The 14059-nt window shown below is 33.7% G+C and overlaps 1 long non-coding RNA gene across 1 annotated transcript in view; it reads left to right on the top strand.

The window, feature by feature from the left end:
• Positions 1 to 14059, top strand: part of LOC122688554 — a 204787-nt gene that overhangs the window by 162460 nt on the left and 28268 nt on the right. The gene's annotated exons all lie outside the window — the stretch shown is intronic.

The following is a 14059-nucleotide window of genomic DNA, read 5'->3' as shown; positions in this document are numbered from 1 at the left end:
AAGTGGGAATAAGAGACCAGTCATATCAAATATCATGACTTTTTCCCAGAAGAAACCAGAAATACAAAATTTGAAAAGTCCTAATTTTTCAAAAACAGCATAAAACTTTTCCTGTGACAGTATCCACTTTTGCTACTGTGTGAATCAAATACAACAGTATACAACCTCTGGTGCAGGAATTATTTTTCTTTGTTCTATATTTCTTTATTCTTGTAGAGTACAAGTACTTAGAGTTTATTTTTTCTCCTTAATTTCTGATTAGCATCTTGGTGATTTTTTGCTAGTTTTTTATGATAAACATTATTGTCAGAAATGACTTTTCTTGAAAATATAAATGATATTACTTATTTATAATTCATCTGTACTTTTATGTGGTGAGTTGGTTGCTTAGAATAGCTATTCAACTGTTTTCTGAATTATAATAGTTATGCAGTTATTTTTATAGTTCCTTTATCTCCATAGTCATAGATCCTTCTGATTTTTTTTAAAAGCGAGGTTCCCTTTTTACTGTACCATTTGCATAGAAAATAGAGTTAATCACATTCCTTAGTTCAGGGCACACTGTCATAACTGGTCGATGGAAAGCACTTTCTTTTTTTTTTTTTTTTTTGGAAACCACTTATTTTATTTGTGTATTTTCTTTTATTCTCATTTCCATTATCATGCTGCTGACCTGGACTCATTGGAAATCATTCTGATATGTAGTCTAATATCTGTTGCATTGTTCTCTTTTGTTTATATGTATTTTCAAAACATATTATTTTATATATATATATTTTTTTATTTTAAATGGAAAACTTCAAATAAAAAAGAAAAGGGAGCATAACACCATGAACTTTCATGTGCCCATGTCTCAGCTTCAACAGTTACCTCATGGCTGAATTCATCTTAACTATATCTCTATCCTGCCTTCTCCCCCACTTATACACATGAAATTTTAATATGCATAAATGGATTGTGCTGTGTATCTCGTAGTGCATTATTTTCATACATTATTGTATTTTGTTAGAAGATATTTTATTTAGGATTTTAGAATCTACATTCTTAAGTGAAATGTACTATACTTTTTCCTTCATTTTCCTTGTCTGGTTTTGCAATTAAGATTACACCAAAAAAAAAAAAAAGATTGCACCAGCCTTATAAAATGAGATGAGCAACTTTTTACTCTTTTCTATTTTCTAGAATAGCTTTATATAATATGAATTTACTGTTTATTTAAGTGTGCTCAAACTCATATGTAAAGTGTCTGGTTGAGAGATGTTTTTGAATGCTATTTATGTCTTTAATGCTTTTTAGTCTATTTAAGTTTTCTCTTCAGCTTTGGGTACCGGTAACACCTGATGGTCTCCCTACCTACCAGTGTAGCCCAAATCCACTTTTCTTTTAGTCAGGAAATATTTGGACAGTCTCAGTGTCCACATCTGAGTCATGTAATAGTCACTTTCTTTTTGAACTGACCAGGAATTTAATGTTTTAACCCTCATCATTGGCCTGATAGGCCCAATCTTGCTTGACTTAAACTCCCACTGACACATACCTAGATTAATCCTGAGCTCCATTAGTTTTCTACTATTCTATAACCAGAAACTTTGGTTAACAGTGCTCTTAACTGATGTCTTTACATTTCTTAAAACCTTTTACATACTGGTTTTGTGTCTCAAGGCTGTGTAAAAGGTAAATATTTTGAAAAAGACTAAGTAAGATTATTATGTTCAGGGAAGGTAAGTTTTCAGAAAAAAACAGGCAATCATCTAGTCTAATGTCCTGTACAGTATATACCAAATTATAGTTAACTTTAGAAGATTTTCACTTATCTCCAGAGTTTGAAACTTTCTTATAATTATTTATTATTGGAAGAATAATTAAAGGTATTTTCATTAACAAAAGCAAAAAATAATAGAGAGCATAAGCAGAGAGTTCACAGATCCAGTAACAAAAGGAAATGATCAATAAGCATAATAGTTTATATAATTTTTGATGCATTTTAATGTTTATACCTAAGATCTTATTTCAGTTTTTCTTAAACACTTTCATAGTGTACTTTATTTCTTTTTAATCCTTTCTTACTTAAACTTTATATATCTACCATAAAAAGAATCTTACAGGGCCAAGATGTATAATGGATTTAGAGGTCTTATTAAGAAATTTAAAGTTTAGGTTTTAACTATTCAAGAAGCCATTCGTACGTTTTGAACCTACAAATCACATGGAATGGATGTGCTTTGTGAAATTAAAAGTATCTTTGGAAAACATATCTATGACTTCAGTATTTTGTTTTCAAAGCAACTCTTTAAAAGCCATAAAATAATAGATTTGTAATTTTACACTAAAAATTTTTTAAATAATTAAAAAAGTGTATAAATTCAAAGGCAGTTCAAAACCTAAGAATTAATAGTTGGTAGCTACAACAAGGAAGACGCTGATTTTCTTAACATAAAAAGAGTGTCAACAATTCAATATGGGAAAGACAACACATTTTTATAAAATTCTTAAACATATAGTTTATCAAAGAAGAAATGCAAATGACTAACAGACATGAAAAATTTCAATTTTCCAGCCTCTCTGTTGCATTGTAGTAACATTTTTCTATTGATCAGTTGTTGCCTAATGCTATGTTTTGCTATTTCTTTTCATTTGCATAGAGTACCCTAGTTATCAACGCCTTGCTGGTCTTCCCTTTATTATTCATGACTGGATGTAATGGTTTTACCTGGCGTGCACACAGGGTTGTGTGTGTGTGTGTATGTGTTGGTGGGAAGGGTCTGGGGTATTGTTTCAAGTTTGCTTTCCAAGGGCTAGTTTCCTCTGCTGCCACAGACACAGAATGTTTTCTGTAAAAATGACTTGTTTGTGTAGCTCCTACCTCTTTACTTTGCTAAATCTAATTGGGTCTACTGGATTCTGCTGCCAGCTCAACTCACCTGTTCCCATACCTGTGATTACAAACAAGGCCTGTGGCAACTTAGGGGGTGTTACGTACCTTCAGGGCATACTTTTTGCCATCATTTTCTGAGATCCATGGTGTCCTTTACCACTACATTTCTCCTAAATTGCTTCTCTTCATTTATTCTCTCATGTGGCTCCTATTAGGTCTCAGCTCCTTTTGCCTATTTCAGACTATGGGCATTACAACTGAATCCTAATATTACTGAAAACATATTGAATTGGTTTCTTCATAAAGAAAGAAAAGGAAACAGACAGGGAGGGATGGATAGGACACAAAGAGAAGGAGATGAGAGAAAATGAATAAAGCAATCAACTCTAGGAACAAAACTAGCCCAGAAAGCAGGGACTCTGGAAACATGTTGTAAAATGACAGAAGATGAGCTGGCCAAAACAAACTTCAATAGATACTTCAAATATAAAATGGAAGATAGCCAATAATGTGATGCTCAATATCTTTTTTTCTAATTCTTAGAGAATTGCACATCAAAACCACAATCAGGTATCACCCCACACCAGTCAAAATGGCCAGCATCAAAAAATTTACAAGCAATAAATGCTAGAGAGGGTGTGGAGAAAAGGGAACTCTCTTGTACTGTTGGTGGGAATGTGAATTGATAGAGCCACTGTGGAAAACAATATGGAAATTCCTTAAAAAACTAAGAATAAAACTACCATATGACCCAGCAATCCCACTACTGGGTATATACCCTGACAAAATCATAATTGAAAAAGACACACATACCCCATTGTTCATAGCAGCACTCTTTACAATAGCTAGGACATGGAAGCAAGATGCCCATCAACAGATGAATGGATAAAGAAGATGTAGTACATACACACAATGGAATATTATTCAGCCATAAAAAAGAACAAATTTGAGTCAGTTCTAGTGAGGTGGATGAACCTAGAGCCTATTATAAGGAGTGAAGTAAGTTAGAGAAAAACAAATACAGTACAACATTAATGCATATATATATGGAATTTAGAAAGATGGTATTAATGAACCTATTTGCAGGAAAGCAATGGAAATGCAGATATAGAGAACAGACTTGTGGACACAGTGGGGGAAGGAAGGAATGAGAGGAACAGAGAAGGTGGCATCAACATATATATGCTGAAAAGTGAAAGTCACTCAGTCGTGTCCAACTCTTTGCAACCCCATGGACTGTAGCCTACCAGGCTCTTCTGTCCATGGGATTTTCCAGGCAAGAGTACTGGAGTGGGTTGCCATTTCCTCTCCACATATATATATAGATATGCTGCCATGTGTAAAATAGATAGATGGCTAGAAGTTGCTATATAACACAGGAAGCCCAGCCTGCCATTCTGTGATGACTGAGAAGGGTAGGATGAGGGGAGGGGAGGGATGGGATATATGTATAATTACAGCTGATTCATGTTGTTGTACAGCAGAAACTAATATAACATTGTAAAACAATGTTCCTCCAGGTAAAAAATAAATTAAGAAAAAGATGAAACTGGAAAGAACAGAAGAGTGACTAGATATTATGGAAAGTACTTTTAAGGATATAAAAGATTAAAATGAGAAGAATGAATAAAAGAAACCAAACAAATAATTAAATAATTATAGAGAAAATTTTGTGTGCTAATATGCGAAAGTAGGTAAATTGAGATAGACACTAAAGAAAAAAGAATAAATATTTAAAGATAAAATTTAGTGTCTTTTGTAAAATAGAAGATAATTTGAATCCACATCTGGAAAAGGCCATGGGAAATTAACCTAGAACATAGCTTCATGAATTAACCAAGACACAGCTTCATGAACTTACAGACTTCAAGCATGAAGAATGATTAAATTACTGATTGGAAGGCCAGTTTTAGGGCCAGTTGACAGTGGAGTAACATCTATATAATCATATAGAAATAAAAGCATTTTGTATTTTTAATTCTAAGTGTCTTCGGGTATAAAGACTACAGATAGTTTTGAACTCAAATATTGTTTTGAAAAAAATCAGAAGATGAACTACTGTCACTTACATTGAAATAACTTAAAAATTACCCCAGAAAGATGAGCAGTGAGCACTGAAAGGATTTAACTATAAAATACAGACGAGAAAAAAAATGGAAACACTGTATTCTATTCCCTTAAAATAGAAATGACGTATTACCTCGACCTCTTTTCTCTCCTTTTCTTCCTGGGTTTTATAGTTTAAGTTTGTTGATTTCCACTTCTTTAATACTTGCAAGTCAAAGAATGTCCATGAAGGTTCAAATAATAAAAGTATAAGCAGAGTTTAACAGTACAGAGAAAAATACTAAAAAATACTAAGTGAAATATAGTGAAGGAAAGAAAGAGAAGGACAGAGTAACAGGAAATATGCTAATATCTTTATTGCTTATAGAAGTAAACTAATAGATTTTGAATAGAGAAAAAAGCTGTATAAATTATATAAGTTAATAAATACAGAGTTTCATAAAGTTATCATTATAAGATCATAACTACTGGAACAAAGATATGTACAGAGAAACTACACATGAAGAAAAATGAGGTAACTAATGTTAAAATATTTTCTTCTAAAAAAAATCCCTTAAACAAGTTAAAATATTAAAAAGAGTGAAAATCAATTAGATGCTAGGTGTCACAATTACCATTTAACATTGTAGTGAAGGGAATCAGCCAAGAGAAAACATTAATGGCAATGGGTTTTTGGCTTGTGTTGGTATTTTAGAAAGTGGATTTTGAACTAAATCACAGAGGAAAATGCCATATGCAAATAACACAATAAATTGCTTTTAAAATGTTGAAAACTAAAGGATAAAAAATTAAGCCAGATAAAGGCACGCAACATTCAAAAAACTAAGCTTGTGGCATCTGGTCCATCACTTCATGGCAAATAGATGGGGGAAAAGTGGAAACAGTGACAGATTTCATTTTCTTGGGCTCCAAAATCACTGTGGATGGTGACTGCAGCCACAAAATTAAAAGATGGTTGCTCCTTGAAAGAAAAGTGATGACAAATCTAGATAGCATATTAAAAAGCAGAGACATCCCTTTGCCGAGGAAGGTCATTATAGTCAAAGCCATGGTTTTTCCTGTAGTCCCCTACGGATGTGAGAGTTGGACCATTAAGAAGTCTTGAGTGCTAAAGAATTTATGCTTTCAACCTGTGGTGTTATAGAAGAGTCTTGAGAGTCTCTTGGACTGCAAGGATATCAAAATAGTCAATACTAAAGGAAATCAGCCCTGAATATCCATCAAGAAGGACTGATGCTGAAACTGAAGCTCCAATACTTGGTCTACCTCATACAAAGTGTTGACTTATTGGAAAAGACCCTGAAGCTGGGAAAGATTCAGGGCAAGAGGAGAATGGGGTGACAGAGAATGAGATGGTTGGATGACATCACTTTTTCAATGGACATGAGTTTCAGCAATCTCAGGGAGATAGTGAAGGACAGGGAAGCCTGACATGATGCAATTAATGGGGTCACAAAGAGTTGGACATGACTGAGCGACTGAACAACAACAAAGGCAAGCAGATACTTAATGTCAGACCAGATGAATCAGCTCAAACATCAAATGAGATGAATAAAGTCATTTTTAATAGAAAAAATGCAGTTCACAATGAAGATGTAGCAATTACAAATATCTACAAACCAAATAACAACATTTACAAAGCAAAAACAATGCAGGTACAAGGGAAAATAGTCAAAAACACACTAGACTTGGAATGTTTCTTCATTCTCTCAGTCCAAAACAGGTCAGCCAGGCGTGGGGGTGAGGGAAGAATGAGGAAACATTGAAAGCATTTGCACAAATCAGGACCTTTGCAAGATGCCCACTGTCATGACTATTATTTATCATTGTGATGAGGGGAAAAGCCAAGAGAAAAATATTAGAACTTTGAAAAGAAATTTAGATAGATGAAGTGAAAAGCTCTATGTGCAGATCATATGATTATATACCTAGAACTGCCATCCAGTGGATTTTACTTAATAAACTGATGGACTACTAGAAATAATAGAATTCACTATGTTATTGTACTACAAGATCAATGTATCCATGCAGGTAATTTTCATGTATAACAGTAATTTTAGATTAAGCCCTAGTGCCATATTTTGCCTACATATATTTTTTATGTGCCACAAACCTAAGAAAATTGTTTATTACTTTCCTATGACGTCTATAACAATTGTCATAAATTTAGGGGTTAATACAACAGATTTTTATTCTCTCACAGTTCCAGATGCCAGAAGTCTTAAAGCAGTGTCACTGGGCCCAAATCGAAACTAGGGCTGTTATTCCTCTGAAGGTTCTAGGGGGATCCCTTCCTCACCTCTTCAAGCTGTTGGTGGCTGCTAGCATTCCTTGGCTTATGGCCACAACATCACTTCAACTTTGGGCTCCATGGCCACATTGCCTCCTCCATTCCTGTGTGTCTGATTTTCTCTTATAAGAACTCTTGTAATTGCATTTAGGACTCACCTGGATTAATCCAGGACAGTGTTCTCACATATTTTGTTTACGTTTTTTATAATTTAATTCTCTCACAGAAACGTAGTTGAAAAAGTCTTTATTGGTGTATGAAATGACGAAATGAACAGGATTATCAACTTCAGCAGTAGTTTTAATAAGTGGAAGAATATTGAAAATGATAAAGATGGCGTCTCCTATCAGTGGGAAAAGATGTATTGCTTAATACATTTTGAGACAACTGCACAGCCATCTGGAAAGAAAAGTTGAATCCATATCTCACACCACATGCCAAAGTATATTATAAATGGATCAAATACTTAAATGTAAAATATTACATCACAGAGGTACTCAGCAAACACAGTTTTTTTTTTTTCTTATGACTTTAAAGTAGAAAATCTCTTCAAAACAAGATCTAGAAGCCACAAAGTGACATGATTAGTAAATTTGATCACATTTTTCAACACACACACAACCAAAATCAAAAGACAAACTACAAATATTAAAAAACAAGTTTGTAATTCTTACTGAAGTGGCTAATTTTTAAAAAAAACTATTTTATTATAGTTGATTTACAATGTGTTCATTTCAGATATATAGCAAAGTGATTTAGATACACACACACACACACACACACATATATATAATGTTATTGGTGGAATATAAATTGACACAAATCATATGGAGGGTAATTGGCATATATAAGTTTTATATAGCAAAGTAAGTCAGTTTCATATAGATACAGATATATTCTTTTTCAAAGTCTTTCCCATTATATATTAATTCAAGATAGTAAATATTGTTCCTGCTGCTATACAATAGGATCATATTATTTTTAATCTATTTTACATAGAGTGGTGTGTATCTGTTAGTCTCAAATGCCTAATTTATCCTTCCTCTTCTTTGCTCTTTGGAAATGATTAATTTTTTTCTATGTCTCTGAGTCTGTTTCTGTTTTATAAGTTCATTTGTATCATTTTTTAGATTCTACATATAAGTGGTATCATATGATATTTATATTTCTTTTTCTGGCCTTTACTTAATATGATGATCTCTAGGTCCATCCATATTGCTGTAAATGGCATTATTTCATTTTTTTTGTGACTGAGTAATATTCCTTTGTGTGTATGTACCACATCTTCTTTATCCATTCCTCTGTTGATTGACATTTGCATTGCTTCCATATCTTGACTATTGTAAATAGTGCTTCTCTGAACATTGCAGTGCATATATCTTTTTGAATTAGACTTTTTATCTTTTCCAAATACATGTTCAGGAGTGGGATTGCTGGATCACATGGTAACTCTATTTTTAGTTTCCTAAGAAACTTCCATTCTGTTCCCCACAGGGGCCACATCAGTTTACATTCTTACTAACAGTATAGGAAGTTTCTATTTACTCCATACCCTCTCCCACATTTATTAATTATAGGCTTTTTAATGATGGCCATTCTGAACAGAGGTGATTTCTCATCATAGTTTTTATTTGCATTTCTCTAATAATTAGCAACTTTAAGCATTGTTTCATATGCTTATTTGCCCTCTGTATGTCACCTTTGGAAAACATCTGTATGCCTTCTTTCTCTTTAGATCTTCTGCCCATTTTTTGATTGAGTTGTTTGTTATTATTTAGTTGCATGAACTGTTTGTGTATTTTGGAAATTAAGCCCTTGTTGGTCACATCATTTGCAAATATTTTCTCTCAGTTCATAGGTTTTCTCTTTGTTGTTTATGGTTTCTTTTGCTGTGAAAAAGTTTGTAAGTTTGATTAAGTCCCATTAGTTTATTTTTGCTTTTATTTCTTTTCCCTTGGGAGATTGACCTAAGAAAATATTGCTATAATTTATGTCAGAGAATGTTTACCTATGCTGTCTTATGAAAAATTTATGGTATCATGTCTATTAAGTCCTAAAGCCATTTTGAGTTTATTTTTGTGTATGGTGTGAGAGAGTATTTGAATGTCATTGATTTACATGTGGCTGTCCAACTTTCCAAACACCAAAGTGACTGTTTTTTTAACTAAACCTAAAAAATAAAAGAAGATAAAAGACCAACTTTGCTATCAGACAAATGACAGAGTACATAAACTGGCTGTTTACAGAAAAAAGAAATACATGCCTCTTAAGCACATGAAAATTTCAACTTCACTCTTAGTAAAAGCCACTGTGAAATACTACTTGTCACATATTGGGATTTCCCAAATTCTTAAAATTGAATATAATAGTTTTGGTGAAGAAGGAGGCATTATTTTATGTTTCTGGTGAAATGTAAATTGACACAAATCATATGAAGGATAATTGGCAATATCTGTCAAAATTAGAAAAACACATTTTCCATGGGCCTAGTTAATTACTTCTTGCAGTTTATCCACTGATACATTACTTTAGAGACAGGTAGAAAGTTATTCTTAGCAATATTTAATACCAAATGTTGGAGAAACCTAATATGCATCTATATAGGACAAATGTAACTGTGAGATAGCCAGATGAAATACTATGCAGCTGTTAAAAACAAACCAGGAAACTTGTTATTTCTAATAAAGAAAAATCTTCATGGTCTATTCAGTTTTTCAAATTATACTTAAAAGTACAACCTTACCGATGCCTAACAGTACATATTGTATAATAGGGGACAGAATGTTCATTTATATATGCTTATTTATGCAGAAAAATCACTGCAAGGACACGCAAGGAAATAATATCAGTGATGACATTATCTCATGGGGAGAGAATAGGAATTAGAGAACCAGAATGGGAGATAAATTTTACTATAAAATATTTTAAGCTCTTAAAAATTATTAAAATAAATACCTATCTTAACTACTTTTATTAAATGAGTAAACTTTTGTTCACTTTTTTCTCAAATATTTATTGAGGGCCTGCTTTGTGCCAGCACTGTTTTAGGTTTTGGGATTAGTGAACAAAACATAAAAATCCGAACCCTTGTGGAGCCAACATTCAAGTGGTGGGAGAGAGACATTTGAAAATAACCATGTGCTATGCTTAGTCACTCAGTCGTGTCCAACTCTGCTACCCCAAGGACTGTAGCCCACCAGGCTCCTCTGTTCATTGGGATTCTCCAGGCAAGAGTACTGGAGTGGGTTGCTATGCCCTCCTCCACAGGATCTTCCCAACCCAGGGATTGAACCCAGGTCTCCCGCATTGCAGGTGGATTCTTTATCATTGAGCCACCAAGGATGCCCAAGCTATCAGATCTCTGTGTCGGTGTATTATGTATGTCTATATGTGTATGCTGCTGTGCTGTGCTTAGTCGCTCAAAAATAATCATAATATATACATAATGTTGTACCTCAGAAAATAACATGTGTTATTAGGAAAAAAACAAAAAGCATAAAACAGGGTAAGTTGTATTGGCAGTGTCAGTGGAATTAGGAGGAGCTGTTGCAACACTAAATAGGATTAGCAGGATAAGTCTTATTTAAAAAGAGAATATTGAAGGAGAGTCATACAAGAAGCAAGGGAGTTAGTCATGTGGATATGTGAGGAAAGAATGTTCTGAGGTAGGGAGAACAACCAGTGTAGACTCATTGAGAAAAGAACATGTCAGATGTTTTAAATGAAAGAGTTAGAGGCCAGTGTGTCTTGAGCAGAGGAATAGTGGTAGATATGGGGCCAGAAAGATAATGATATCAGACTGACTTTGTCTTAGCAGAGGAGTAACATGATCTGACAAATTTTGAAAAGCTTGCTCTGGTTTTACCTATTACATGTATTACAAATAGGCTGATGGGGCATAAGAGTAAAAGCTGGGAGGTAATTTGGAAATAGTTGTGCCATAGACCAGGAGTTGAAGTGATGAGAAGTCATTGGATTTTGGATGTAATTTGAAATTGTCAGCTGGATTCATGACAGACCAGATGTGGAATGTGAGAGAGAGGACTCAAAGAAGAGAAGGTGTTATCTAGGAAAATGGGAGCCTGAATGGACTCGAAAGTTATACTGATTGGCTCAGCGTTAAGAGCCCACTTGAGTTCTTCCTGAATTTAAAAGTGAGTCATGCGTTTTTCTCCAGTTAATTCAGCTGCATGACTTAGGTCTCATCCCTTCCAAAAAGTAGATCTCTGTGGAATAATGGAAGGATACCCTTGTTAAATTTGTTTTTTTTTAAAGTGAATTATAGGATATTATATATAGAATGTTCTCATCTTAATAACTGTAAAAGGAATGGATATATGCTGATTTATGTTTATACAAAATGTAGTTTCCCCCAAGGTTTAGCTGAACATGGTTTTTATATGTTAATTCTAGACATAAATGCATGAGCATCAAATGATCCTTAATAAACCATGTTTCTTATTTTTACTGTATTTTAGCAGGTGGCAAATATAAGATAGGTCTCAATTTAAAAATTAAGATGAGTAGAGAAGGATGGACTGGGATTTTGGAATTGACATGTACACACTGCCATGTTTAAGACAGATAACCACCAAGGGCCTACTGTATAGCAAAAATAAATAAATAAAAATAAAATAAAAATTGAGATGACAGACTGGTAATGAGCATTTTAAAGGCAGGAATACATTTTAGAGTGCTTTCTTATTTAATCTTTTTTAAAAATTAAGCCTATATTATGCAATTTAAAAGATAAACATACTTATTTTCAACTTAACATAGTATATAAAATTGTTTATATTGATTTTATCAGTTTCTAATTATTTGTTTACTTAAAATGCTTAAAAGTTTTAGTGTGCAAAACTTTATGAGACTATGAAACAAATACTTAAGAAAATATCAAGAGAGTTGAAAGAATTAACAGCCAGATTAAACATCTAGTGAACATAGCTGGTAAGAGAACATAAAAGGTGGGGGAGTTGAAAATGAAAGGAGGCAAATATCAAAGACTGAATCAAACAAATACAGGAGATTTAAATAATAACCCACAATCAATAGCAAAGAGGGAATGTGTGTAGGATACTTCTAAAAGCAATGTAAGGCTTGACATTGGAGACAATAGTTAGACATTGAATGAATACACCATGTACCATATGATAGAGAATCTTCACTTGACTCACTATACAAGCTCTCTTCCAAATTCTCTGTATGAGCTACTTCCAGGAAATATACAGAAATAGGTCAACAAAGAGACCCTGTAATAGTGGGTACTAAGTTACTATCTGTATTTAGTGAGAGTCAAATATGTAGCATTCTTAGATTTCAATCATTGAACACTGTGACTAAGAATAAGATTTATAATGAAGCATATGAATGAATAAAAGGATACAATTTATCATTTAGTATATAATAATAAATTGTGTTTCCATGAGTAGAGTTAATACAAGTCTATAGTGGCAATTCTAAAAGGAAAAAGATTCAGAAATACAAAAGGTTTGTTTTCCCTCAGTACATTTTGGTGGTAAAACCTGACTGACCACTTACATTCATTGAGAATTTAAAAGTTCTTTATAAAAAACAACAAAACAAAAACAAACAAACAAAAAAGTTCTTTATGACCATGTACCAGATAAGAGGTTAATATCCAAAATATTGGAAGAACTCAATACAAATCAATATTGAGCCAAAAAATGAACAATCTGATTTAAAAATTGGCGTGGGACCTGAATGGGCTTCCCAGGTGGCACAGTGGTAAAAAAATCCACCTGCCAGTGCAGGAGATGCAAGAGACAGGGGTTCAATCCCTGGGGTAGGAAGATCCCCTGGAGTAGGGAGTGGCAACCCACTCCAGTGTTCTTGCCTGGAAGATTCCATGGACAGAGGAGCCTGGCTGGCTACAGTCCATAGGGTCGCAAAGAGTCAGATAGAACTGAGCGCATGTGCGCACGCGCACGCACACACACACACACATACACACACAAAGGACCTTAATAGTCATTTTTCAGAAAGACATGGGTGGCCAACAGGTACATGAAATGGAGTTTAGCATCACTAATCATCAGGGAAATGCAAATCAAAACCACAGTGAGGTATCACCTCATACCTGTAAAAATGGCTGTTATCAAAAGCAAAGAAACAAAAAATAATATAGAAATAATGCCTTGGCAAAGATATGGAGAAAAGGGAACCCTGTGGTGGAATGTAAATTGGTACATCCATTATGGAAAAAATTAAAATAGACCTAACATATGGCTCCACATCTGTGTATATATCCCAATTCTGGAATATATTGGAAGGAAATGAAATCATTACCTCAAAGTGTACCTGCACACCCATATTTATTGCAACATTATTCACAAATAACCACAACATGGAAACAACCTAAGTGGTCATCAGTGAATGAGTGGATAATGAAAATGTGATACATGTATATGAAAATGTGAGATATTATGTGGCACATATATATTTATGCATAAATATAGATACATGAATATTATTGAGCCATTTTTTTAAAAAAAGGAAATCTTGCCATTTGTGACATGGATGTACCTTGAGAGCATTATGCTTAATGAAATAAGTCACACAGAGAAAGACAAACACTGCATGATCTCATATATAATATGGAATCTTTAAGAAAAAAAGCCAGACTCAGGAAAACAGATTAGAAGGGTGATTGCCAAGGGCTGGGAAGTGAGGGAAATGGGGAAAGGGTACAAATGGTTGAAGGGTACAAATTCCCAGTTATAAGCGGAATAAATTCTTAGGAACTAATATTTAGCATGGTGCCTATAGTTAACAGTAGTGTACTATATACTTGAAAGTTGCAAAGG

This window comes from Cervus elaphus, chromosome 33 (assembly GCF_910594005.1).
Source record: "Cervus elaphus chromosome 33, mCerEla1.1, whole genome shotgun sequence".
In the NCBI taxonomy this organism is placed as follows: Eukaryota; Metazoa; Chordata; class Mammalia; order Artiodactyla; family Cervidae; genus Cervus; species Cervus elaphus.
The sequence above is the reverse complement of the archived record's forward strand: the minus strand, read 5'-3'. Positions and strand labels throughout refer to the sequence as shown.